Genomic DNA, 23,425 nt, shown 5'->3' on the forward strand with positions numbered 1-23,425 from the left:
CATTGGTGCTCATCGGCTGTCCCCAGCGCTTCGCCAGTGGTTAAGGTTTCACATTCCTCTGGCAGGGTCAAGTTTATCCATCGGAAAATCAATTTTACTCAATTTAGGATGATGTGGGCCGACTCAACCCCAACCACGATTTGAACTCACGACCTTCCGATGGCGAGTCGCTCGCTCGGCCCTCTGGCCCACACGGTCGCAGCCATCGCATCACGCGGAGCGGATGGCCCCTGACGGCGCTGTGCGTGCAGCCGCCTCGGGGTGGTGACGCGATCCGGTGGCTGCTCAGTGTCTGTGCCCCGCACCGGGGACACTCCTTAAGTATGGCTCGAGTTTCACTTTTCCGAGTCTCTTTCCCAGGTGCCCTGTTTCATGTTTTGCCTCCTCCATTATTCACGCGGTGACACCGGCGAACGAGCCAGAGCGTAAGCAGTTGACACGGATCGCTTAATGAGACGGCGTTTCCATCTTCCACTGATCCGCCAACCCCAGACGAACAAATTACCGACAGCTGATTTTTGTCTACATACCAAAAATGTCCAAAGATTTTGGGTTAACAGCCCCTTAGCACAAACATAATCAGAATCAGGAGGAGGAATCCGATAATCTATGAAGCTCTTTTTCACAGATGTTCAGTTTGGGCGAGTCAGACATTTACAACAAACGATCAAGGAAAGCAAATCACAATTTTTTTTACCATTTTTTATTTTACCAGGTGAGGCCCACTGAGCTTCGTTTTCAAAAGCAACCTGGTCGCAAATGATAGCTCAACGAAGTGGATGGTCATGTGGAAATGTCGATCAGCCAAATAATAACAACGTGCCTTTGTACCGGTTAAAAGCCTCTGTCAATGTAGACCTCCCCGTGTTGCGTTGTGAGGGCTGTTCGAACACACTTCACCACGCTGGTAAGTGCGGGCGGGTGAAGGGAGATGGGGTTTATCACTCGCCACTGACGCTAGCCGTGCTCAGGCATTGACCTGAGCACGTGATCCAGTTTCTCGTTTGCGGATCGCACAGCACGAGCTGAACAGGCACTGAACAAGCCCCCCCCCCCCCCCGACCACGTGGAGCGGAACGTCGGACATCGTGCCGAACATCACGAAAAGCCGCCGTGTGCCCCCTTCCCTGTTCCCATCCAGCTCGAGTCCTGCAAAGAGTCCACCGCTCGGCTCGACCGGCCCCACCACCCCTTGACGGCTGCTCTCTGCTCCCCCATCGCCCCCCGCGGGTGATTCATTTCTCTCTGCTCAGCTCGGCCCCCCCCGTGAATGCGGCGTGCGGTCCGCTGCCACTTCCAAACCGGTGTCACCTGCACCCCAGCTCCCCCCCTGCCCCCCAGCTCCCCCCCTGCCCCCAGATCCCCCGCTGCTCCCCAGCTCCCCCCCTGCCCCCAGCTCCCCCCCTGCCCCCAGCTCCCCCCCTGCCCCCAGCTCCCCCCCTGCCCCCAGCCCCCCCCCTGCTCCCCAGCTCCCCCCCTGCCCCCAGATCCCCCGCTGCTCCCCAGCTCCCCCCCTGCCCCCAGCTCCCCCCCTGCCCCCAGATCCCCCGCTGCTCCCCAGCTCCCCCCCTGCCCCCAGCTCCCCCCCTGCCCCCAGCTCCCCCCCTGCCCCCAGCTCCCCCCCTGCCCCCAGCTCCCCCCCTGCCCCCAGCCCCCCCCCTGCCCCCAGCTCCCCCCTGCCCTCAGCTCCCCCCCTGTCCCCAGATCCCCCCCTGCCCCCAGCTCCCCCCCTGCCCCCAGCTCCCCCCTGCCCCCAGCCCCCCCTGCCCCCAGCTCCCTCCCTGCTCCCCAGCTCCCCCCCTGCCCCCAGCTCCCCCCCTGCCCCCAGCCCCCCCCCTGCCCCCAGCTCCCCCCCTGCCCCCAGCTCCCCCCCTGCCCCCAGCTCCCCCCCTGCCCCCAGCTCCCCCCCTGCCCCCAGCTCCCCCCCTGCCCCCAGACCCCCCCCTGCTCCCCAGCTCCCCCCCTGCCCCCAGCTCCCCCCCTGCTCCCCAGCTCCCCCCCTGCCCCCAGATCTCCCCCTGCTCCCAGATCCCCCCCTGCCCCCAGCTCCCCCCCTGCTCCCCAGCTCCCCCCCTGCCCCCAGCTCCCCCCCTGCTCCCCAGCTCCCCCCCTGCCCCCAGATCCCCCCCTGCTCCCAGATCCCCCCCTGCCCCCAGATCCCCCCCTGCTCCCAGATCCCCCCCTGCCCCCAGATCCCCCCCCTGCCCCCAGCTCCCCCCCTGCCCCCAGCTCCCCCCCTGCCCCCAGCTCCCCCCCTGCCCCCAGCTCCCCCCCTGCCCCCAGCTCCCCCCCTGCCCCCAGACCCCCCCCTGCTCCCCAGCTCCCCCCCTGCTCCCAGCTCCCCCCCTGCTCCCCAGCTCCCCCCCTGCCCCCAGATCCCCCCCTGCTCCCAGATCCCCGCCTGCCCCCAGCTCCCCCCCTGCTCCCCCCCTGCTCCTCAGCTCCCCCCCTGCCCCCAGCTCCCCCCCTGCCCCCCAGCTCCCCCCCTGCCCCCAGCTCTCCCCCTGCCCCCCAGCTCCCACCCTGCCCCCAGCTCCCTTCCTGCCCTCAGCTCCCCCCCTGTCCCCAGATCCCCCCCTGCCCCCAGCTCCCCCCCTGCCCCCAGCTCCCCCCTGCCCCCAGCCCCCCCCCTGCCCCCAGCTCCCCCCCTGCTCCCCAGCTCCCCCCCTGCCCCCAGCTCCCCCCCTGCCCCCAGCCCCCCCCCCTGCCCCCAGCTCCCCCCCTGCCCCCAGCTCCCCCCCTGCCCCCAGCTCCCCCCCTGCCCCCAGCTCCCCCCCTGCCCCCAGCTCCCCCCCTGCCCCCAGCTCCCCCCCTGCCCCCAGCTCCCCCCCTGCCCCCAGACCCCCCCTGCTCCCCAGCTCCCCCCCTGCCCCCAGCTCCCCCCCTGCTCCCCAGCTCCCCCCCTGCCCCCAGATCCCCCCCTGCTCCCAGATCCCCCCCTGCCCCCAGATCCCCCCCTGCTCCCCAGCTCCCCCCCTGCCCCCAGCTCCCCCCTGCTCCCAGATCCCCCCCTGCCCCCAGATCCCCCCCTGCCCTCAGCTCCCCCCCTGCCCCCAGCTCCCCCCCTGCCCCCAGCTCCCCCCCTGCCCCCAGCTCCCCCCCTGCTCCCCAGCTCCCCCCCTGCCCCCAGCTCCCCCCCTGCTCCCCAGCTCCCCCCCTGCCCCCAGATCCCCCCCTGCTCCCAGATCCCCCCCTGCCCCCAGATCCCCCCCTGCCCCCAGATTTCCCCCTGCCCCCAGATCCCCCCCTGCCCCCAGATCCCCCCCTGCCCCCAGATCCCCCCCCTGCCCCCAGCTCCCCCCCTGCCCCCAGCTCCCCCCTGCCCCCAGCTCCCCCCCTGCCCCCAGCTCCCCCCCTGCTCCCAGCTCCCCCCCTGCCCCCAGACCCCCCCCTGCTCCCCAGCTCCCCCCCTGCCCCCAGCTCCCCCCCTGCTACCCAGCTCCCCCCCTGCCCCCAGCTCCCCCCCTGACCCCAGCTCCCCCCCTGCCCCCAGCTCCCCCCCTGCGTCTCTGCCGAGCGTGAGAGTCCGCTCGGGTCGTCCGTCCCGCCGTTGTTCTCCTCTCGCCCCCGGGGCCTGTAAGTCCCCAGCGCGCCCGTCGCGTGCTCCGAGACGCGCGAGTGTTGGTCTGCGAGCTGTCCGCGTCGATGCGAACCCTCCATACTCCGCGTGTCGAGATCGGCCGTGGGCGGCAGAGGGCGCCAGACGTCGTAGAAGTCGCATCAGACGCGGCTCCTGGGAGCATCGAGCGCAGCCGAATCGTCGACGGCAGCTTGCCCTGTCAGCTCTGAGTCAGAGTGCTGCACTGAGTTTAAGTGTGAGAGTGAAACAGGGGGATTGATGTCACCAGGAGAGGTGATTCACGTGTCTGTGTGTGTTTCATGGGATTGCTATTTGTGAATTAAAAAGTGTTCTCCACAATGTGAGTCCATCAGTCGTGCGATGCCAACGCCACACAAACGAATGTAAAATGAAACAACCCCGCACCCTCCAGCTGGACGACACGGCCGTGAACCCAGACATTCATTTCAGACTCGTCTGTCCACGTCACAAAGTGACTCGTAAAAAACCTCCACGCACATCCAGAACCCCTCTCACGACGGCTGCGGTCACTGCGATACGTGCGCCACCTCCTCCCGCCTACCAGTCACCCCGAAAATATCGCGTGAGAAGTACATCCCTGGTTATAATAGAAAACAAAATAAAAACAAACCTGGCAAAGTAATGCTTCCGGCAATGGCTCTTGATCAGTGCGGAGAGAGAGAGAGAGGGCAGAGTGATTGACGGACGTGGAGATCGCACCTGGATCGGTGGCATCCTGAACGTTGATGAGTTGGAACAATTGGGACCTGGAAGTTAGTTGAAGAGTCTCTCCCTCGAGCAGATGCTCAGTAGCAGACATATTCGAATGGTCGACACGTCGATGAATAATGTCAGCTGATTCATATCTGAAATAAAAATGATTTTCGGCCTGAAGAACTGTATTCAACGTCACCAGCAGTCATGATCTATCCACCTCGTGATGGAGGACTGTACATATGGGCCTATGAAATGATATTCAGCGCAGGAACTCTTTATTAATGTTATAGCATTGTTTCATTGGAGACCAAAAGATGATATAGTTTAAGTAATTGTTTGTGTACATGCGTCTTGGTGTGCGAATGTTGGCGTGTGTGTGTTGGGGTGTGTGTGTTGGTGTGTGTGTGTGTGTGTTGGTGTGTGTGTTGGTGTGTGTGTGTGTTGGCGTGTGTGTGTTGGTGTGTGTGTGTTGGCGTGTGTGTGTTAGTGTGTGTGTGTTGGCGTGTGTGTGTTGGTGTGTGTGTGTGTTGGCGTGTGCATCCCACCTCATATAGATTCTCATTAACAGCAAATTCCCCGATGCAACAATGCTACAAAGGGAATCTTTGTGTACATTCTGTGCCTGTGCACGTGTGTCAGTGTGTGCTATTCGGTATCTGATTATAGCCGCACGAATCTCAATAGCCACTCGCACGCTCACATTCGACATGCAGTCTAAACGGACTTTGCTCCACATTGCAACTCCGACTGCATCCCCCAGTAATTGCTGGCGCCGCATGAGGCGGTGGACGACATCAGAGCGCATCGTTCCCCTGACTAACGAAGTGCCTTCAAGGTTCGTGGACTTGTTTTCATCATTAGCGCGGAGAAAATAAAATCGGTAATGCCCCTTGAGTTCGCCGCGAAAGGCTCCGTCGACCCTCCACTCGCGTTCAGGGAGCACGCCGCTCCCTTGGGGTGTTTGACCGATTCCCAATGACGAGAGTTTTGCCTTCGTACAGAATCCGGGGCGGGTGAATCTCAAAGCTCCGCGCAGGTGGATTCAAGATTTCGCTGTGCTGGAATTCATCGGTCACCTTTTCAGCCCGAGCTCGCACCAGCTGTTATTCCCAGGCAGGATCCGATCCAGCGAATAACCTGGCTGCCCCAGCTGCTTATCTTGCAAGGCGTGTTTTGACGGTGATGGCGATTTCGCTTGGCTGTGTAAAGCTGTGGTTGGGGCACCCAGCTCACATTTATGTTAGAAGGTGACGAGTTCAAATCGTGAAGGTCACGAGTTCAAATCCCGGTTGGGGGTCAGCAGAGACCATCATCCCCTGGGGGCGGAAAAGAGAGAGAACTACTTTATGGGATGACAACAGTGGTCGAACTGGGCATTGCCATGGGAATGTGGAATTTCCACTCCTATTTTGGAGGCAAATGCCAACCACCACTCGTTTGAGGAAGGGGACACGTATAACTCAGTCCGAGGGTACGTCAACCGTGGAGACGGAGTGAAGAAATAATCTCGTATGCAGGTGCTGGGTGGATTATTACATCGCAGGCTCATGAGATGTGGTGACGGCTTGAGGAGGCCCTCATCCAGCAGTAGATTGATCGGTTTGTTCAAACCTGTTTGCCTCCTTATCGCGCTGCCATCGCTACTGCCACTGTTCCTGTTCCCATGGACCTCACTCCTTGAGTCTTCCAGCCAAGTTGAGGGCTCGGTTCAACCTGACACTGGGTGGCTCGTCTGTCATCCACACTGCTCGACCAGCATGCTGCAAGTCACCCCGCTCACTCAGCCCACTCACTCACCGATTGACCTACTCACTCGCCCACTCACTCACCCATTTATTCACTTATACCCATCCACCCACTCACCACACTGCAGGTCACAACAACCCACCCACCCACTCACCCACTCACTCGCCCACTCACCACATTGCAGGTCAGAACAACTCACTCGCATCCACTTTGGATTTCCCTGCTCCCAGCATCGCCGTCTCTTCCCAAGTTCGTAGAACAACGACCAGATTAATTTAAGCAATAACGACCAGATTCATTTAAGCAGCAACAATGTGTTACAACGATGATCGTGCCCTTTGTTGCTGGCCGCTTGCTGCTTTGTGCCTTTAGGCCTGTGACCAGTGAGCGTAATTAAAACAACGTTTGTAAGCATCGCCAACTCGACTTTTTAATATAGCGTTGTACATTTTAAACCAGCAGTGAGATTTGTGATTCGTAATTGAATTTTGGGTTAGGCCCCAGAATTGTCAACGTTTTTTGTTGTCTTAAAACCCTCGACCACCCGGCTTAGCCAAGCAAATTAAATTGTCACATCCACCCGGTTTTAACACGCAAACGACTGCGGCATTCTTTAAGCTCATCGGTGAGTTGGAGAACAAATCCTGACAACCAAAACATCGCGATGAGATTCGACGTTGAGGTTACGTCGAGTCGCGCCTCTCTTCCCCGGGGTAGGAACGCGCGTTCTGTTTGCCAGTGTCTGCTGTGAGCCGTGGTCATTTTGGGGGGAGAAGGTGGCATTTAAAGTTTAAATCAGTGTGCGCAGGACATGGGAATCTGTGGGTGGAGAGGGAGTGATGTCATATATGCAAATGTGATCGGTGGAGAGGAGCGTGGGGGGGGGAGCTCTGGGAGCCACTGAAGCTGAAGAATAATCCCCGGGCTACGCGTGGGGTGCCGCCAGCGGCCTCCCAATTGTGAAAATGCCTGCACACACACACACGGACACACACACACGCACACACACGGGCACACACACACACACACACGGGCACACACACACACGGGCACACACACACGGGCACACACACACACGCGCACACACACGGGCACACACACACACGCACACACACACGCGCACACACACACGGGCACACATACACACATATGCACACACACACACGGGCACACACACTTGCACACACACACGGGCACACACACACACGCGCACGCACACGCACGTACACACACGCACACACGCGCACACACGTGTACACACACGCGCGCACACACGCGCACACACACGCGCACACACACACGCACGCACACACGCGCACGCACACACGCGCACACACACACGCACACACGCACGCGCACACACGCACGCACACACACACACACACGCGTGTACAAAGACCCCCCGTATAGCCTTAACAGACTGTTGGGGCAAGTGCTGTTAACGAGCACCTATGAAGGTCGGCACGGCACACGAGGGGGTGGGTGGCCAGCACCACGCCCGGCCGCCTTTGTCTCCCCAACAGCAATATTTACAGACCACACCAGGTACTCATTTGAGGCTGAGTCGACCCATATAGCCTTAAGAGACGGTTTGGGCTTGGCTGTTAGTGACCATATATCCCATGCACACACTCTGAATTATCTTGCCCATACACACACATCACACACACATTGAAACAAAACTCACCCATACAAAGTCAAAGGTTCCCCAAATACACGTTTCAGGCTTTTGGGGCAAGGGCTGTTAGCGAGCACCTTTGGAGGCTAGAATGTCATTCGAGGTGGTTTGGTTTGGACGCTCGGCCGCCTTTGTCTCCCAAGTTCTGATGCTTACATACTAACCACACCGGATGCGGTACTCGTTATAGACTTTAGGGAGGCAGGACCATTTTGAATTAAAGCTTTCGTGACTGCAGGGATTCATCTGCTTGGTTCTACTCGACAGACCTGCTCTCCACCTGAGGACGGCTGCTTGCGTTGTGGCCAAAACGTCGTGAGAATGATTGTATTATGTTTTATTTTTATTATTTTATTATTTCCATTCTACGTGACTTTACCGAAAGAACCAAGAAGATGAGGCAGGACCAGTTCTGATATTCGTCACTGGTGTGACGGTGTGGGCGTGCATACACATCGTGTCTTGCAGAACCAGCCAATGAATACCCTCTTATTATCTTTCTCATTTTAACTCGTATGATTACTACTACTACCGCCTTGCAAACCAACATATAGAACGAACGCTGAAAAGTGCACAACGAATAGCGCAGAGATAGAGGTAGGAGCCAGTGGCCGAGAGGACACGCGGGTTCCAGGCATCGTTCACGCTGCTGAGCGGAGTGAGTGAGGCTTGGGCAGAAGGGGACCTAAGATGGCCCATGGTCAAGAACAGTGAGGGAGGGATGGGACGCGCCAAAAAGTAAATGGTCGAGGAGTGGGGCCCGTGGAATCAGCTGGTGTGCAGGTTCTGAGTGGATTGTTGCTTCGTCGGGTCGGGAGAGGCGGCTGCGGCTTGCGAAGTCCTCGATTCAACAGTGGATTGAACACGGCTGCTGCTGCTGATGATGATGGTGATGGTGAAAGTGAAGTGAAATGTGTGCTGCTTCCGGGCAGTGAGCCACATTTACCTCGTCTACTGGAGAGGGATCGCGAGGTGTCAGTGCGCGAATCGCGAGCTGCCCCCCCCCCCGCGCGGTGCGGGGGGTGCAGCTCACGGCTGTTGGTTTAGGCGCAGCCTTCTCTTTCAGGCGACGCATTTGCTCGTCCAAACAACGTCTCATTTCATACACAGGCCCTACTGTATACACTGTATGTGGGTGTGTGGCGAGGTAGCTCGCACCATGCACTACCAACCCAGCGACGCGAGTTCGAATCCAGGCAACGGCTAAACAACACAAGGGCGTCTCACGATGGTAGAACATGTGACATGTCGTCTCGATTGGTGGGTCATAATCATTATTATCATCTCACGACTCACAATGACCAGGGCTTTGTAATGTCCTGGGAAGACTTGGAGATTTCCCAGGGCTGCCCTCTTCGACGAGAGGACGTCGCTGGGAGAACCGCGACGAGTGGCAACCCAAAGTGGCATCTGAGCCGTGCTCGACACGGCACGCAGAGGGCCTCTATCCAGCAGTGGAGTGACGCCAGCCTGTGACTTGGAATTTGCTGGAATTGGCAGCGTGCTCGCAAATCGCCGAGGGACGCTCCCGTCTCGGTGTTGCGGGTGAAGTCCCCGCGGATTTGGGTCTCAGAGTCTCGGGCTTTTGCACACAATCTGAAGAATCTTAAATGAGGCTTATCCTGCCTTAAGTCGGCCCCTGATCATCACCGTCTTTCTGGTGACCCCCTGACCCTCACCCTTACAGGCGCTGTCTGTGAAGGTGGATTTATAAAAGAAAAAATCTGATGTTTGGGTCAAACTGGCGCTAGAATTCGCGCTGTATCTCACGCCGCCGAGTTATATCGGCACTGCGCACCTCACGCACTTCTCGCTCCAATGACCGCGGCAAACCGCCGCGTTCCACGCAGCCCAAACCAAACAACTTCACACTCGCGCCAGCACGAGCAGCCCGGGCTGGCTGAGCGCCGTTTCGCCGGAGCTGCCCCCATCGTCTGTAACTCCCTCCCACCGCACACCACCCGGCATGATCATCCACCACGCAGCCTCATCATCCACCACGCAGCCTCATCATCCACCACGCAGCCTCATCATCCACCACGCAGCATCATCATCCACCACGCAGCATCATCATCCACCACGCGGCCTCATCCACCACGCAGCATCATCATCCACCACGCGGCAGCATCATCCACCACGCAGCCTCATTATCCACCACGCAGCAGCATCAACCTACAAACAGCAGCTCCAGGCTCTCGTGTCCAAGCCCTCACCTGTCCAAGCCCTCACCTGGTTCAGGCTCTCACCTGATTCAGGCCCTCACCCATTCAAACTCTCACCTGTTCCAGCTCTCACTCGTTCAGGCTCTCACCCATTCACACTCTCACCTGTTCCAGCTCTCATTCGTTCAGGCCCTCACCCATTCAAACTCTCACCTGTTCCAGCTCTCACTCGTTCAGGCTCTCACCCATTCACACTCTCACCTGTTCCGGCTCTCACCTGGTTTAGGCCCTCACCAATTCACACTCTCACCTGTTCCAGCTCTCACTCGTTCAGGCTCTCACCCATTCACACTCACCTGTTCCAGCTCTCACTCGTTCAGGCTCTCACCCATTCACACTCTCACCTGTTCCGGCTCTCACTCGTTCAGGCTCTCACCCATTCACACTCTCACCTGTTCCAGCTCTCACCCATTCACACTCTCACCTGTTCCAGCTCTCACCTGGTTCAGGCTCTCACCCATTCACACTCTCACCTGTTCCGGCTCTCACCTGGTTCAGCGTAACGTGCGAGGGACGTTGGCCTCTCGCTCCGCACCTCCGACTTGTTGATGGAATATCGCATCCGATTTCCGAGATATGCGCGCGCGTAATAAATTGTGTTTATTATTTATTATTGATGTGTTTATTTTTCATTATTGATGTGTCAGGGTTCCCGCCCGTCCCGGTTTACCAGGACTCTCCTCTGGTTAAGGAGTCAGCTGCTCTCTGTGGGGATCTGTCCGTTTTCCCGGGAACCTGAGAAAATTGTCTCGGCTGCGTAAGAAGAGCGGCATGAATGCACCACTCGAGACGACACCTTCACTCGGAGCCAAATCCTCGTCCGCTCTCTGAGCTATTCTCCTACTCACCACGATGTGTTCTGGCGTTGTTGTGGCTCAGAGGCGGCAGCTCTCTGTGTGCGTGCCACTGCACTTTGCTGCACCAGCGCCTCTGCACCAGTGAGGAGGAGGAGGAGGAGGTGTAGTTGCGAGCTGGTGGTTCGCACGCTGCGCCGTGAGCTCAACGCTCCCCCAGTTCGATTCCCGACCACGAAGTGAGTTGATCCCGGGCCTCCCCTCGGCCGATTCAGTCTTAAATGAGCACTTGGTGCGGTGTGCAAACATCACCGATGTGGAGATAAAGGCGGCCGGGGTGTTGCTGGTCTTCACACCACCTCTTTGGTGTGCCGTGCCGGTCTTCATAGGTGCTCGCTAACAGCACTCGCCCTAACAGTCTGCTTAAGACTATACGGGGCATCTTTGTCTTGTTTTGTGTGTTACGTGGCCTGGGAGCGTGACTACTGCGCTGCCTCTGCGGGATAATCGCTGAAGCGGATCGCGTCGCTAAGCAATGACAGTCCGAGCATCTGGCGACTCGCACAACACCCACGCTGTGGCTGGGGAACGCCCCCCACGGTCGTTTAGCAGTGGAAGGAGCATGGCCCGTGATGGTGTTGCTGATGGCCGCTTGGAGAAGAGTACTGCTGTGTGACGCTCCTTTGAGAACGGGGACCCTAAAATACGAAACTTCAATCTACGTCGACCACTCCGTTTTTCTCATCATCTGTCACCTCCGTATCGCTCTTCTATCGCTACCACTACCACAGTGTTGAGGACTCGGTTCGACCAGACTGACTGTGTCGTCTCATCCACCTCAGCGTGGTCAACCACCACACTTCAGGCCACGAGAGCACACTCACTCATTAACTAACTCACGCAATCACTCACTCACTCACCCACTCACTCATTAACTAGCTCACCCCTTCACTCGCTTGTTCACCCAGTCACTCACCCACTCACCCAATCACTCATTCACTCACCCACTCACTCACCCACTCACTCACCTAATCACTTACTCACTCACCCACCCACTCACTTACCCACTCACTCACTGAACTACTCACCCACCAACTCACTTACCCACTCACTCACTGACCCACTCACTGACCCACTCACTCACCCACTCACTCACCCACTCACCCACCCAATCACTCACTTACTCACCCACTCACTCCCCACACTGCAGGTCATTCTTTTAGCTTTTTCTCTAGAACTGATCCACTTTAGAATGACCTCCCAACCTCTGAGAACTTTGCGCAATGTTGGATTCGCATTCAACTCTCGTCACAATCTTGAAAGTGCTGCTTGTTGCTGGCCACTTGGCGATTTTGGGCCTTCCTCTTGATTAAAAATTTTCGTAACTTGATGAGGTCGTTGGCCGATGGAGGTGTAATCTGGGTCGATTGGCGCGTTGCGTCACCTCTGTTTGTTCACAATCGCGCGTAATCTGTAATCAAACCCGCGGGCCCCTCCGCCGGTCTCCAATTCACCTGCGCTTTTAACTTCCAAATCTCTCGCATTGTCCTCGCAATCCGCACAGCCTCGCTCCTACTCGCCTGTCCGTTCTCATCTCGCTCCCCTCCGCCCCCCCCTCTCCTCCGCTCCACAACACGAGACCCCCTCTGCCCGCACGCTCCACACGATGCACCGCCGCTCTGCTGCTGCTCCTGTTGTCGAAGGCGGTGGCCCGGCTCACGGCGACTGCCTTAGCGATGATCTTCCCACCGCTGACAGATGCATTCAGAGTCACGAGCTCACACGTGATTGTATGGGACGTGAGAAGTAACGTGGTCGGGTGCTTTCGAGATGTCAGCATCAGAATATGTATTTACACTGGAGAAATCCGATGAGCTATAAAGCTCTTTCCGACAGATGATGACTCAACACCCTGGCATAGCTCCTCAGCGGTGTCAGCAGACCGCTCGGAGTCAGATTGGCGCGGGAAGACCGCCGTGCAGTCATGGGATGAGTTCCCCATGTGCACGAGTGAGGGGGGCGGTGGCAACGCTGTACCACGATAGGTGGCGCTAGTCTTGGGTAGACCTTCATCCAGCAGTGGATCGACCATGGCTGCTGCTGCAGCTGCTGATGGGGTGACTGCCCTCTGCAGTGATTGCTGCTGCCGTGAGTCGCCGTCTCTCCGCCACCTCCCCTGGGCGCGCCGAACAAAGGCCGCGAGTGATACCCCTCCCTGGGCAGACCACGCCGCACCGCGAGACGCCCAGAGCTCCACGCACTCATCTCGTCCCGACACTGAGAGAGAAAATAATACAACAGAGTAATGGCGTAATTGCAGCCAATTAGGGCCATTGTATCCACAACACTGATCCAAAGCGCGCTCGCTCTCTCCCCGCGTGTGCGCGAGCGGGGCTCCGAGGGCCCGATCCGTGCATCCAAATCGAAATCAAATCATCGGCACCTTGGGGATTCTCGTCCTCGCAGCGCAGGGCCTGTCACCGGCAGGGTCCGTGGGGGTGATGTCGCTCCGTGGTTTTGCCCAATGGAGCAACTTGCGGAGTAATGTTTAGATTGTTACAACTTTGGACCGTGACGCCGGCACACAATGGCCTCCACCGTTTTGACGAACAACGTCACGGGGTCGTTAACGTCCGCTGGGAAGCAGACGGCGCGGAGTGTTCGTGGGGAATGCGCCCGCAGTGTTAACCAGGGCGGACGTTGGGCTCGAATTCGCGCGAACCTCTGTTTCTAGTAACGTAGGGAGAACATTTATACTCCACCGCTGGATGAGCTACGAGTGAGCGCTGTGGGTGAGTGGTGAGTGAGGTCCGGATGAGCACTGGGGGAGGGGTGGGTGAGTTATGGGCGAGCGGTGAGCGATGGGGGGGGGGGCAGCGGTGTGTGGGCCAGTGGGTGAGCGGTGGCTGAGTGTTGGGTGATCAGTGGGTGGGTGATGGGTGAGCGGTGGTGTGGGTGATGGGTGAGCGGTGGGTGGGTGATGGGTGAGCGGTGGCTGAGTGTTGGGTGAGCGGTGGTGTGGGTGATAGGTGAGCGGTGGTGTGGGTGATGGGTGAGCGGTGGTGTGGGTGATGGGTGAGCGGTGGGTGGGTGATGGGTGAGCGGTGGGTGTTGGGTGAGGGCTGGAGATGTGGGGGCCCGGATGATCCTCCACGCGGGTGGCTTAGCGACTCGCGGGCGGTGTTTCTCACGCCCGCCCTGGCCAACCTGCCAGGGCGGCCGCCCCCTCGTCGTGCCAGCCTGCGTCCCGGGAGAGGCTCGGGATGATGATGGTGGTGGTGGTGGTGATGATGGTGGTGATGATGAGACGGTCAGCGCCGCGACTGAGAGCAGATTTTCTCCTTTTGTGTGCGGCTCAGTGCCCTCCCTCCCTCCATCTCCATCTCCCGCGCCCCCCTCGCTCTCTCACACTTTCTTTTCTTCTCACCTCCCCCCTTCCCCCCTCTCTCCTCCCCCCCTGTCGTAAATGCGTGAACTTATTTATTTATTTCACTCACATCACTGCTGCTTCGTTAGGCGTGACCCCTTCCACGGGCCGCGCGCTGGGGGCTGCGCGCTGGGGGCCGTGCGGTGTTTGGTGGTTGTTGGTTGTTGTTTGTTGGTTGTTTGTTGGTTGTTGTTTGGTTGTTTGTTGGTTGTTTGTTGTTTGTTGGTTGTTGTTTGTTGGTTGTTGTTTGGTTGTTTGTTGTTTGTTTGGTGTTTGAGTGCCGCGTTACTCCGCATCTCTGTGGTGGCCAGGTGGCGCTCTCTTGGCCTTCTCCAACTCCAACTTCGTCTTTATTTTGCTTAACTGTACAACTGAAACAACGTGAAATTATCCACGAAATTACTTATTTACAAAGTGATTGTTGGAAGTGTGTAAATTAATTAATTGCAGTGTTCCATATGTTTCGAGAAATATCTGAAGGGAGCCATCAATGTGAAGAGTGATAAACAAATGAGGTTTTCCTTGGCCAGTGGTGCACAAACAACAACAACAACAACAACAACAAAACTCGGCACATGCGTCAATAACACCGTGGCCGTCGAAGGAAAAATATACAAGAGGCGACGTTTCAGGCAATGGCCCTGGGTCGTGCACCTCCAAGTGAGTGTCCCTTTGCCCCCCCCCCAAGTTCACTTTTCCCCTCCCAGTCCCATCATCGCCGTCATCATCACTGTAACGCAATGTGGCGCTTACCACATTACAATACATACCACCGGGAAACACTCACACTGTTACTTGGCTGATTAGTGTCACTGCAGAGTGCCGTTTAATGTAATTCACCCACTGTAATTATTGCTTTTATCAGAGCAACTAATCAGGAATAATAGCAATGCAATTTGACTTGCAGCGTGCGATCTCCGAAAGAGCCACGCGCTGCTTCTGCTGCTGCTGCGTGATTCCGGGGTCTGAGCTGGCAGACAGCCGTGCAGCAGCCCCGCACGGCTGGACACGGCGTCTTGCAATGGTCGTGATGGAGCCGCCCTCCTTCACTCCGGGGCGTCTCGGAGCGCCTTACCCGCGATCAGTGGACGTCTCATCTCGCCTCGGCACATTTAGGAAGAGCACCCCCCCCCCCCGTGGCAGCTGCTGCCCCTGTGTGCGGCACAAGGTCACTCAGCAGCCCGGCCTGCGAGCGGGCGTTGGGGTGGCGAAGATCGCTGCTGTGCGTGATCCCAGTTCAGCAATGTTCTGGCAATGTTTGCAATTTGGACACACGGACGGACCACTCCACAACACCGATGCACCATTCCTGTGAGTCAGGGTGCGGCAGGAGTTTTGTTTGTAATACATTAGACGTTCAAAATAATAACAACGAAAATTATTTACTGGACTTTGTCTGTCCACTGCTGGATGATGTCCTCTCCATGTCGTGTCGGTCACGGTGTGGGTGGAGGGGGGGGGGGGGTCGTTTGACCATATCACTCGCCACTGATGTTAGCTGTGGCTGGGACTCAAACTCGGGTTGCCGAGTTCATAACGCGGCTCGCTAACCACTGCGCCACCACTCCCCTCTCAATTCAGTGGTGGCAATTCCATACTCCTATGGCAAGAGACAGGGAAGCCATCGAAAAACCCGCTGTTGACTTGCCACAAAGCGGTATCTATTTTATCGAGCCCATGAATTGACCGCTTGACCCCCTTGTGATGGGCTCAATGGTTGCTCCAGCGGGAGTTGATTTCGCTCGCCTCCCTCTGCTCGTTCCGTGGCGCCCCTCGCTGGAGATGCGGCCCCGCGGCCTCCCGGGGGACGCCGCTGCCCGCAGGGAAAGCGAGGCAGGGGCCACTTCCCCTGCGAGCGGCTCCAGAAATCCCGACACAGCCGCCCACACATTGAACAGCGGCGGTGGCGGCAGCGTCCCGCGTGTGTGCCTCGGAGTCTGGCTGGGCGTGCACCTTCATGAGCAACAAGTGCACACCAACATTGGCACGAGAAATTATTAAAAACAACACGAAACTTCATCCGCGGCCGTTTAAAAGAATGCTGCTACTGTTGTTGTTGTCGCTGTTGTTGTTGTCGCTGAAGTATTAGGCGCGAGATAAATCACGAGCTCGCAGACGAGCGGCCTCCAGCCCCGCCCGTCCACTCCCACCGCCGACAGTCCATCTTTCCCTGTTTGCCAGTCTTGTCCATTGAGATGCAAACGAGGTCATTATACGCCGCACACATCTGTTGGCTGGTAAGCACGCGGTGAGCACGCGGGCAGCTGCTCGGGGCGGAGGGAGCGCTCCGCCTCCGCCGTCCACGCCGAGGACGACGATGACGCACGGCGCGAGGTCTCGAGTTTTAATCACCGCCGCGCTGCGGTGCTTTTCGTAGCCATCATCGGAATCGTCGCCGTTACTATTATTACTATTTACATTTCTCATATAGACTGGGAGCCAGCGAGCGAGGGGGGGGGCGAGCGGGGGATGTCCTCAGGGAGCCCTGTTGGGCCCCGCGCACGGATTTTGTGCCCGGAGCAGGTGCAGAGCGGCGGCGGCGGCGTCAGCGCGGTGCGCGTGCTTGCGTGGGCAGCTTACTCACCGGGGAAACGTGCGTCTCCCCGGAGAGGAGCCGCCACCACCCCCTTCCTTTCCCAGGACCGGGACCCCACACCCACCGACCCATCCACTCGCCCACCCATCCTCCACTCCCAGCCTCAAACTCCCAGCCACCAACGAGCTGCCCGCCCGCCCGCCCCCTCGGCCCTCGCAGTCCGCGCGGGTGCCCATGGCAACGCCTAATCGGGCAGCAGAATGCCCCTGCACACCGACCGTGGAGTGACGGTGCGAGCTACTGCAGCGTCTCTCTCTCTCCAGCCCTCTCTCTCTCTCTTACTCTCCCGAGACAGCGACAGAGAGCGAGAGGGGTGGGGAGAGCGCTGGGCGAGCGGCGCAGAAGACAAATGACGTCCGCGTCATGGTCTCAACTTCCCCCGAGAAGTTCGCCGGTGCCGCCGGTAGCGTTGTCGCTGACTCCCCGGGGGAGCTGCGATGGCGGAATGAGACGAGAATCCGCCCCTTTCGCCAACCCGCAGTGACCAGCGCGGTGAAGTATGGATAATAAACGACCACCCCCCCCCCCCATGACCGGCATGATGGGTCCTTTATTCAATGACGAATTGAGGGTGGCTGCAACGTGTTTATTTTATTTCCCCATGCACACCTACGGCCGTGCCTTTGCCGGGCTAAACACTGCCTTTGCTTAAATCACGAGAATTGAGATTTCAATAAAAACTTGCGAAGTGTTTTTGGTTTCGTTTGGTCTCTCTGCATCGGCGAGGAGGTCTGGCGGCGGTGCCACTTCTGTCCGCAGCCCCCCGTGGCAGTGGCGTCGCTTCGTTGTGATTGGGCCCTGATGCGGGCAATCAAACGGGGACCCCCCCCCACCCCCCCCACTAATCTTGGTAGCCCAGAACCTGGGCCCCCCCTGACACCGCCTGCACACCCAGGGCGACAACGCGAGGGTTCTTGTCGAGAAAAGTGATTTTCCTTTCAAGATTCCCTTTGAGCGAAATTCGCACCTGCGACGTGACGCAGCTGCCGCCTGCACGCCCTCTCCTCGGTGAGCGGCGGATGAGTTCCAGTCCCGCCCAGGGCTCCACTCACGGGGAGAGGGGCTGTCGACCACGTGGCGCCCCCCCCCCCGCCTGTCCGCAGAGGGCAGCGCAGAGGGGGCCCAACCCCTCGGCCCGTAGACCCCGAGTCGTGGACCCCGAGTTGTAGACCCAGAGCCGTGGACCTCGAGTCGTTGACCCCCGAGTCGTTGACCCCCGAATTGTAGACCCCGAGTCGTGACCCCGAGTCGTAGACCCCGAGTCGTGACCCCGAGCCGTGGACCCCGAGCCGTGGACCCCGAGCCGTTGACCCCGAGTCGTTGACCCCGAGTCATAGATCCCGAGTCGTTGACCCCGAGTCGTGACCCCGAGCCGTGGACCCCGAGCCGTGGACCCCGAGTCGTTGACCCCGAGTCGTTGACCCCGAGTCGTGACCCCGAGTCGTGGACCCCGAGTCGTTGACCCCGAGTCGTGACCCCGGAGTGTCCGCTGCTCGCCCGGCGCGCCGCACTCACGAGCCGTCGAGCGACGAGGAGGAGCGCTCAGTCGCGACTCACGGGGAGACGGGTCTGCGTTCGACTACCGACTTGGGCGCCTTCCTGTGTAGAGTTTGCATATTCTGAATGGGTGTCCTCACGGTTGATAAAATAACGATTTAGTGTCACTGTCACTCCTATTGGCCAAATATCCCAATGCTAAAACGTAATCTGCAAATGTGATGTTTTCTGCCGGGGCGAGTCGTCCTTGAGAAGAGTTTCTTAGCTCAAGGGGCTTCCCTCGGGAAATAGACTCCGGATTGTGCACTTCTGAAACGACTCACTTGAGATCACGCTGCAGCGGCATCGCTCCCTCGTGCGAGACCTCGGCAGGACCCTCCTGAAAAAGAGCCTCGAGATTCAGTGAAGCTTTCCTGGATAAACAAGCTTCATGAAAGTAATGAACATTTATATGACTTCAAACCCCTAGGGGAAAGGTAAAGGCGCAGCCATGCAATGGCCGGCTCACGCTCCAGCTGGCGGGTCGGTCTCCACTAGGGGGGGGGGGAGGTTGCTACTCTTCGACGCCAGCCAGACATCTCTCAAGAGGTGGGAACACCCACATGTTACCCCACCACACGCGATCTGTTCGTCGACTGGCCGTGGTGACCCCATCAACACTGCTGGCGATTTAAGAGGCAGCAGAAGGGTTTTAAGAACTCGCAAAAAAAAAGTTCAGCTGCCGCGCGGGAGATTAAATGGAACTGGCAGATTGTGGATCGCGCGCATCGTTAGACTACACGGCAGCCTCCAGCACCGCCACCACCTCCTCCTCCTCCCCCAGTGCTGGTGTCTATACACACCGCACCTGGTACTCATTTAAGGCTGAGTCGACCCAGGAGAGGCCCAGAACCAGTTCAGATATTCGCCACTGTCATTGGTCGTGAGTGGATATCAAACTCGTAGCGCAGTGCACTAAGCACCGCACTACCGCTCCCCACTCGTGTGTGTACATACATGCGCACAAGCGTATACGCACACGCGCACACACACCTGTGCATACAACCCCAACACACTCGCACACAAACGCTGTCATTCACCGCGTCGTGGCGGCCGCGTCGCCGCCACGACACCCGCGCCAGGCTCGGTGCACGTGGAGGTCACGCGGAGTCGCGCGGGGCCACGGGCCAGCGGCAGGAGGCTGCGGACGGGACGCGGCCGGGAGCTGTCGGCTCACAAGGCCGCGGCACCGCCAGACGCGTCACCTGCGCCGCTCGCGACGAGGCCTCCCCGCCCGAGACACGCGACGCTCGTGAGACGCGCGACGCCGCTCCGGCCTCCGCAGCCGCCGCCGCCAGCTGCTCGCGGAGTCTCCCCTCCACGAGGCCGATCCTCACGCCGCCAGCTGCTCGCCAGCCGGCACAGCTCCGCCCCCCCCCCCCGCGCCACTTCGGCCGATCTCTCCGCCGGCCCCCACGCCGTGCCCATTCTGCCCCCCCCCCGACCCCGTGCGTGGGCACGCCGGGAATCGCGGCCCAAGCAGCGAGCTGCACCGCACACAGCGACAGGCCCCGCGTGCCAGCGCCATGCGTTCTGTTATCCCACTCGGTTACCCAGGGAAGCCTCACTGGGCCGCATGACTCCTTCTCAGGACATTCGTGATACGGTTTTTTTTGCAGAAAGACGACAATTGGACGATTGTTACGATGGTGATGTAATCATATGTATGACTGATTCATACAGGAAAGCCAGCCTGAATCCACTGACTCTTCTTCAAGAAGTTCCTGCTACACTGGGTTTTAATTGGTAGACAATTGATGAGAGTTGGATACAGGTGGACAGCACTCTACTCTCCGTACAGATGGAACGCAGAAGGAGATTCGTCCACGTTTGCTGAACTACCTGGAGTATGGCTCCTCCTTGGCACCCAGGGGAAGGGAGTTTCAGAACCCTCGCTGGCTACGCAACACAATGCATATCCACCACGTTGTTTCCACCTGACGAATCTGCGGTGGAATTGTTTTTATTTGAGACACACAATGGCTTCCTTTTGCGAATGACGTCACAGGATCTACAACATCCACGGTGGAGCAGACAGCGCGTCGTCTTCCGGTTCTTACACCCCCGGTGATAACCAGGACGGCCACTGGATTGGCATCGCGAACCTTGGCATCAAGTGGCGAGCGCCCGACGGCCGCGGCACCGCTGACTGACGGCGATATCGCTGCAGCGCTGCTGCTGAGCTCGGTGCACTGTGAGGCCCCGTGAAGCGGCGGAGACTCGCTGGCACCACGCGCAGCACGTGGCACACAGACATCGACCACCCGCGTCGCTTCCAGCAGGTTGTCGGGGCGAGTGTTTATCGGCGAGGAGAGCCCATGGAGGCCAGCACGGCGCACGAGGGGGTTGGGTGACCGACGACACCGCGCTCGGCCACCTTCCTCTGCGTCGAGCTGATGTTTACACATCCCGCCAGGGGCTCCCTTTAGGCCGAGTTGACCTTACGGAGGAGGCCTAGGACTCGTTGGAATGTTCGCCTCCCACCGATCTACTCAGCGGCAGAACATTGCGCTGCAACTTGTGGCTCAGACCCAAGACTGCGAGATGCACACAGACCCACACCGCTCCCCTGGCTCCCTGTGCTGGTGAACATTCCACCGCCGAATCTCCGCCGAGACGACGACAACCACCCACAGCCATCATCGACCAAGTCCTCGACAAGTTTCCTCGCCGCCAACTCAAGTCGCGACCTCCTTCTGGGATCGCGCTGCTGCTGCTGCTGCTCCTGCTGCTGCTGCTGCTCCTGCTGCTGCTGCTGCTCCTGCTGCTGCTGCTGGCACCTTCCTAGAACCTCACTCACATCCAGAAGAACGCTGGCGAACAGAAGTGGAACAACGCGGCCGTCCACAATAAACTCCGCAGCCGAGACCCAAACATCGCACCTGCTCCTCGCTTTGACTTTCCTCCTCCCTCCTCCTCCTCGAAGACTCCGCTGATGGGATTATCGACCGCAGGGCGACATCAACAGCAGGCCGATGCGCACAGCTCCTCCACGAATGGAACATCAAAGACACTTCACAGTGCGACCGTGGCCATGCAACTCAAACTGTGGACCGCGCAGTAAACCCACAGGAGTCTGCGCTCATTCAATGGAGGAGGAGGATAAGGAACAGCAACACGACACGAACTCTGTCTCTCTGCTGATGTAGCCAGACAACCTCAACGTTGGCATTTCGCTCCTGAACATATTGCCATGCAACATTGCTCGGGGGTGGGAGTCGAACTCAGGTCGCCGGGTTCGTATCGTAGCCGGCTAAACACGACACTCACTACGGCCCCCCATCCCTATACCAGCTCACAAACCCACACACGCTACTCCGAGTGTCACATCTCGCGTGCCGCTAAACCGGAGCTCTCGCTGAATTTACCAGCGGATGCGTCCACACAACACACGGACCTGTGCTCCATACACACACGCACACGCACGCACACACACACGCACGCACGCACACCCACGCACGCACACACACGCACGCACACACGCACGTATGCACGAAACGCTTCACAAGAACCGTGCGAGCAAATTGCTCGTGCAGTAATTATATCCAGCCGAGAGGGCCCATGGTAACAATCTACATAGCTGGAGGGTGCAGTCTAGTGGCTCGTGCAGAAGATGACACGTGGAGATTGCAGGTGTATTACAATTTGCACTTTGAGAGGGTCTTTGCGACAGTGTGTGTGTGGTGCTTCTGCGGGGAGCGTTTTGCGGAATGGAAGACGCAAATTCCCTCGCGCGCTCTCTCTCTCTCTGCCGCTCGCTCTCCCTCTCTGTGTCGCGGCGCTGATAATGTAATCGCTGTGTAATTAGCGGAGCACACGCGTGAGACCCAGGCCGCGCTTTGTGTTCGCGTGAGTTCTGCATTGGGACCGTGGGCCACGCGCACACACACGCACGCGCGCGTACACGTGTGTGTGTGCGCGCGCGTGTGTGTGCGTGTGTGTGGTGTTTAGATAAGGGCTTCTCCCCCGTGACATTTCATACGCGCACGCAAAACCGTGGCCGCGCCGCGTATTGAATGTCCCATGGCTGCCTCGCCGCAATATAAGATTACCGGCCAAATCGTGTGAGTTGACGATTAGTTTATTAATGAACGATTGTGAAAAGCTCCCCCCACCCCCGCGCCACCCCGCGCCATCTGCAATGCACGGGGCGACCGGCCCAGCGCCTCGATTCACGGCGCCGCTCACCGAGCCTGGGTCCTCGTCCCAGCGGCGCCCTCGGGCGGCTCGCGGGCAGCCTCTGCGTGGAGGGGGGGGGCTTCACTTTCTGGAGAAGTTCTGCGGTGCCTGCAGAAGCTCCCGGAACGCGGAGCGAAACGTCGGACGTGGTGCCGAGCAACACGTGGCACGACCCGACAGCGAATCGGAGAGCTGCACAGAAGTCCAATCGCCAACAGCCCGGCAGTTGTCTTAGTTAGAATTTGCACTGAGAATAGGGGTTTCTCCTTTTTTCTGGCAACAAAATACACCTTAAACAAGGAATCATGTCTGCATTAACCACAATACTTGTGGTCAGAATGCAAACAAAACACATACTCTGATAATATATGCAAAGGAGGTCCCATGATGTAGATGTTTCCCCGAGCTCTCATTACTCTGATAGTGGCTTTGTCTTTGTGCTGTGTATGCCTTTGGGCGTCCTCTGGTCTAACACCGTTTGAGACGAGGCAAAAAAAAGCTGTCTCTGGTGTGGACCAATCAGTTTCAAATACAATGCATCTATTATACACTGGTCAACAAAAAAAAACATTTTTTTCTGGCCTGGACTTTTGCAGCTGTTTTAGACTAATTTCAGGGTGCTTATTCCAAATCTGATCTCAGATTTGCTCTATCACATCTCATTTTTATGCTATCGGTATATACCACATTTTCATTGATTTTACCCGAAATTAACTCTGTCACTTATGATTGCAAGTTGTTGCGAGTCAGTGACTGTTTTGGTGTTAAAATATGGTGCTGTATTTTTAGTATAGTGTGTTTATAATATCATTTTGTGTAGATATCCACATTTATTTCATATTTTTCTTCTGCAGTTTTTATTCAAAATTCTATATTTTATATCTCAAAAACCTGATGTGATAGACAAAAACTGATGCCAGATTTGGAATCAGCACCCCAAAATTACATTA

Source organism: Lampetra fluviatilis, chromosome 56 (assembly GCF_964198595.1).
Source record: "Lampetra fluviatilis chromosome 56, kcLamFluv1.1, whole genome shotgun sequence".
Lineage (NCBI taxonomy): Eukaryota > Metazoa > Chordata > Hyperoartia > Petromyzontiformes > Petromyzontidae > Lampetra > Lampetra fluviatilis.